Source organism: Gossypium hirsutum, chromosome D08, assembly GCF_007990345.1.
Source record: "Gossypium hirsutum isolate 1008001.06 chromosome D08, Gossypium_hirsutum_v2.1, whole genome shotgun sequence".
Classification (NCBI taxonomy): Eukaryota; Viridiplantae; Streptophyta; class Magnoliopsida; order Malvales; family Malvaceae; genus Gossypium; species Gossypium hirsutum.
In genome coordinates this window covers 62,114,530-62,120,378 of record NC_053444.1, presented here as the reverse complement: position 1 = coordinate 62,120,378, position 5,849 = coordinate 62,114,530, and the positions used below count along the sequence as shown (strand labels likewise).

General features: G+C 36.8%; 1 long non-coding RNA gene across 1 annotated transcript; it reads left to right on the top strand.

Moving 5' to 3' along the window:
* Window positions 1–4,535: 4,535 nt before the first annotated feature.
* On the top strand, window positions 4,536–5,386 carry LOC107939951 (uncharacterized). The gene is made up of 2 exons (XR_001695283.2): window positions 4,536–4,686; window positions 4,777–5,386. It is a non-coding gene; the product is annotated as an uncharacterized lncRNA (long non-coding RNA).
* The last annotated feature ends 463 nt before the right edge of the window (window positions 5,387–5,849 follow it).

The following is a 5,849-nucleotide window of genomic DNA, read 5'->3' as shown; positions in this document are numbered from 1 at the left end:
GAGCTAATAATCTTACTAGGATTTTGATCATATCATTGTTGATATGTAAATTTGATCATGGGTTAAGTTGAGTCGGGTTTATGTAAATTTTTAAGTTCGTTTTTTTAAGTTGAGTCTGGATTGAAAAAATAAATTTAAAATTTTATCCAAATCTGATTCAGATTAAAAATGTTAAACCCGAACCTAATATGACACGTAACAAACACTTTTAACTAATGAACATATATTTTTATTGAATTAGTGATTAATATACGTAAATTTTTGTTAATTTAATCGATAAAACAATATTTTGTTGAGTTAATTTGGGCCTAGCCCGAATTATATCTGATTCCAGACCGGGCTTAACCAAAAATAATACACCCATATTTAGGCGAGTCGGGTAAAGAGCCTGATCCAAATTTTGGACCCACCAACAGATACTAAAGCTTTACAGGTGGCAACACAGACTTCAACTTGCGTGGATGCCTCACCCATCGTTAATTTGGAACAGATCAAAGGAAAACGCTACATAACCTAGAAAATCTAGGTTTCTACTGTCGGTGGCGCGGCCGGCCGCCGCTCAACGCCACCTGTCTCCTCCTTCCGGCGGGGGTTTCTCTGTTCCTCTTGTTGAAACTTTCAATATCGTTGCATCTTTCTTCCTCTCTTTTTACTTTTTTTTTTTGGTTTAACAGTTTCCTTGGGTCCTTGTTTTGATGGCGGCGGTGGAGGAGGCACTTTTGGCTTTGTAACGATGCCGGGAAAATCCCACATGTCCCGTCGCAGCTGCCTCTTTTGTTCCCCTTGCTCTTGATCTCTTACCAGTGCTTGGGGTTCCCGAAGCAGTTCCGAAATAGATCTTTTCCGTGTCCAGCCGCCGCTCCTGCCACCGTTTGGGTTCATTGCCAGGTCTTCTTTTCCCTTGCCCAAAGCTTACCCTCTATATTTTGTTGCCGGAGTAGGCCTTGTGGTGCCCAAATCTGATATGAATATGGCGTCTACTGTTTAGAGTTGGTAATGATAGGCTGATAACCGCTTGATTCGTAAATGACTTATTACGATAAGTACGATAAGTACGATAAGTTCTCATCAGTTAAAAAAAGAAAAGAAATATGCATGACAAAAGAAACCACGTCTCTCTCTCTCTCGGGCACCTTTTTATCATCTCTTTTTGGAACCCTAAAATTAATTCAGATTCAGATTCTTTTCTTTTCTCTTTTTTGTAAAGCAATTTCATTGAATTGAAAATGAAACAATTACACCTGAAGGCTCAAACAGATGAACCCCATATAAAAACTCTAAAACCAATCCACCAACATGTTACATGAACACCCATGCACATACACATACATAATACATATATAAAGAGATAGAGATGGAGAAAACCATAAGAGAGTTTATTTAATTTGGTGAGGGACCTGATTTTCCATAAACAGAGGTATGCCCTGTAACGTTACCACCGATGACTGGTGCCGACGAATGTTCAGTAGGAAGCACATTTGGAGGAGGACATGATTCTCCATAAACAGGGGTATACCCTTTCGCGTTACAACCGATAACTGGTGCAGAAGAATGGTCGGTAGGAACCACACGAGCTGCAACTAGTTGCCAGGCTAAAATCAACACCGACATGATAACAAGTGCTTTGGAAGTGATCCTATAATGGTAGGCCGCCATTGATGTTCGACGATGAGCAGGAGAGAGAATAATGGGTGAAGTAGGAATTTGATTTAAAGGAAGACGAGGTATACAAGTGCTGCTTATGTAGGCAATATAGAAGCTTCAACACCGACCAATTGGCAGCTTACTTTCGGCACAAGATTTTGATTCGTTTATGCTGACCGCCGTAATTTCCAATGAGTAAGTCATAGTTATTGTACACTGGAAAGTAAACGAATCAATGGTTGAAAATGGTGGGTCTAATCAACAGCTGGATTGGGTAGAAAAGGGTCTTCCGAGTTTCAAACTTTTGGGCCATGTTTGTTTCTATGGGCCTCAGGTCCTTTGTGATTCAGATAGGGAAAGTTGCCCACTCTATTTCCATTTTTGGGTCCTTTACTTACATCAAACGAGAATTACTAATTTACCATCATCTCCCTACTCACAAAAAAATTAGGATTTCATCAATAGTCTTTGGCTGCCAAGTTGGGCATTCGAGATCATTTGAAAATTTATACATGTATTTTTTTAAAATGAAAGTTATATTTTTCAAGTTTAAAAATTAAAATGGATTTAATTGTCAAAATCAAGTATTAAAGTAAAGTAAAAAAAAAATACAGGTACCAAAGCAAATCTAGCTATCAAGTCAAGTTTAGGGTCCAAAATTATATTATCCCTATAATTTATTATAAACATAGAAAATTGGTTGAGTTGAGTTGGCCTCGGGTCTTTAAAGTTTGAGCCCCACTCACATTTTAAATGGATCTAATTTTTTTACCTAAACCCATTTTCAAGCATAAAATTTTTGTCCAAGAACCATGATTAAGATTACATCTTCCAAAATGATTGTCATTGTTACATGAAAAATGGAATGTAAAAAATATCTAGTCTCCATCTTTCCACCAAAGTTATGAGCGTCTTAACAAAATAGGATGTATTTTAGCCTTTTTAAAAAGACTTACTACATCTAGATGGTTTTGTAAGTCGATCGTGACATCCATCCAAGGTCAAACAAAATACATTACAGCTTTTATAATGTTTTGTACTCCATTATACTCTTTGTACTCAACTATATTTACATTGCAACTTGTATAATATTTTGTATAATTTTACAATTACACAAAATGTTACCAATTATATAAATTATTACATTTGAATGGGTTTCTTTTATGAATTTTTTATATAAAATGATCTAATCACACATTATTTGAATCTTCTAAAATGTCTCCAACTAGGAGAGCCGCCATAACACAATTTGTGCTTCTATTCATTTCGAACTACTTTATGCAGTCTGTAATGATATCTAAAGGCATCTGTGAGGAGATCGAGTGCTTGGCCAGACAGTTTATCTAGGGATCTTTGAATGGAAGGAAGAAATTAACGTTAGTTAATTGGGGTTCAATTTGTTAGCCTCGTTCTTGTGGAGGTATTGGGCTTCATTGTTTGGAGTATCACAACAAATCTATTTTTGATGAAATTGGGGTTTAATTTGATTTCAAATGATAATGCCTTAAGGGTCAGGGTTCTCCGTTCAAAGTATGGTATGAAGGAGCTGTTGTCGGATAGTATTTCGTGGGGTTTATTTCTTTGGAGGGCTCTCTCTAAGGGTTGGCCCTTACTTCGGGACAATCTAGTGTGGTTTGTGGCGGTTGGTAGATCAATTTAGTGTTGGAAAGACCCCTGAGTTACGAGTGTCGGCCCTTTGATAAGACAACTTCCTTCGCATGTTTACTTGGAATCTGATTGCAGGCTTAATGAGATGGTAATGAAACCGAGACCACACTTTCAACCATGAAATCCAAAGTGTAGAAAAAGTAAAGTTAAACACCGAAATGATTTATGCAGTTCGACCTTAGTCTATGTCTGTGAGGCATTACCTAGAGCAATGATCTACTATCTTTCTTACAGTACAACCAATTATTTAAGTCCTAACACTGGTCTAACTCTCACCAATTTAGTGACCTCACCGTTGTACAAAGACTAGATCACTCCCCACTAAGCTTCCCCATTGAAAGCTTAGTTTTGCAACTCTAGACTCTCTTGATTGCTTACAGAAATAATGCACACATATACGTTTCTAACTTGAAAAAATTTGTGCACTATCAAACTCTTAGTCTCTCGGTTACTCCCTTAACCTATTTTTTTCAAAAGCTTATTTTATGTCTTAGGTGAATAAAAAGAGTCATGAGCTCCTTATTTCTCTACAGAAACAACTTGGCTTCAAATCGTTGGCAAAAGGAGACCAAGGAAAGCTCTTTACATAGGCTCATTTGGGTTTGTTGTTCGGGTTTGTTGTTCTGAAGAGGGAGTTGCATGTAATGACTATTGTGAATGGAATTGATTCAATAAAAACCCTACGCTTATGGAAGTAGAAAAGGGTAGGGACATTGTTTATCCAAATCTATCATCCTAGGAAGAAGACCTAGAGATGCCTTATCACAAAGCCATCAATCCAAGAACCATTAGATTTCAATACCACATTTATGTCCATAATTCGATTATAGATGTAACACTCTCTCTCCTTTGCTTAGTTTAGTTAAAATAGTAAATAATCTGCCCATATATTTATATGTAAAATATAAATTAATCAAATTTTTTATATTTCTTTCAAATGATTGATATAAATAAAAGTGTTTTGATAATTTTCACCAACCACAAAAGTAAAAAAACATTTAAACATCGGCTTTAATATAAAAGTCAAATATTATTCCTTGCGATGACCTTTAGTTTGTGGTGCTATATGTTGAGTTCATTTAGGCCTGATTGGGCCTAGCCCGTATTATGTCTAATACCAGACCGGGCTTAATCATGGACCCATAAATAGATCTAAAGCTTCATAGGTGGCAAAACCAACTTACGTGGATGCCTCATCTAAATATCTCAGATGAAAACGCGTTTTCTCTATTGACTATAGTAACCCTGAGTTACCCATTTTCTTTTCCCCTCCCTCTCTAGCTTCTGAAAAGAAAACCTAGAAAATCAAGCTCTCACCAGTCGTCGGCGGGCCGGCCGCTGCTCACCGCTACCAGTCTCCTCCTTCCGGCGGAGGTTTCTCTGTTCTCTGTTGTTGAATCTTTCAAGAGCCTTGCATCTCTCTCTCTCCCTCTCTCACTTTTGTTTTTGGTTTTGGTTTACCAGCTTCCTTTGGTCTTTGTTTCGGTGCTGGTGGTGAGCGAGTCACTTTTGGCTTGAAACGATGCCGGAAAAAATCCCACATCCGAGCAACCTCTTTTGTTCCCCTTGATCTTGATCTCTTAAAAGTGCTTGGGGTTCCCGAAGCAGCTCCGGAGAGGATCCGAAGACAGATCTTTGCCAAGTCCTGCGACCGTTTGTGGTCACTGCAATGTCTTCCTTCCCTTTTGCACAAAGCACGGCCTCTATGATCTTGTCGCCGATTTCGTCCTGGGATTTGACGCGCTGCTTTAAGTTCGGTGAGGCCGCCGAAGGAAATCCAACGGCGGGGTCCTCTTACGTCTCTTTTGTTGTCAGGTTCCGGATCCCGGGTGTTGTTTAGGAGCTCCGGTTTGGGTTGCCGGCGGGTTCTCCGATAAAGCGCTTAGCAGTACGAAAAAGGAAAAGGCATCGAGGGGCCCATACGAATATTTCGCAGATTTTATTTATATCCGGTGAATGATAAGCTGAAACTACCTTAAATCAGTTAATGTGCTTATTATGATATGTACTATAACTTTTCATTGATACGTCCATTAAACTGTAAGGGTGAGTAAAATTCGTTTTGGTTCAAAAATTTTGATAAAAAATTTAAATTTTGAATTAAATAATTTTAAGTATTTGAGTTAATTAAGTTATTTAGATCAATTCGAATAAAAAATTAAATTTTTTGGTTTAATATGAATTATATAATTTGAGTTATTCAAAAATTTAAATAAGAAAATAAAAAATTATGATATTTTAATAAATGTTTATCTTTTTTAAAGTTAATCAAAACCATTAAGTTAAAAGGTAAAACTACGTTATTTTGATAAATGTTTACTCATTAAATTAAAAGACAAAACCATTATAGTGTTTATATAATTAAATAATCTTATACTTCGTCTACTAGTTAAATAACCTGTCTATGGAAACTTAACATTGGGTATAAATAATAGGATTCGTTAACTTGACTCGATTTGATTCGAAAAAATTCAAATTGAACACAGTTGCTAAAATAAAATTCGTCAACTCGACTAACTCGAAATTTTTTGACTCAA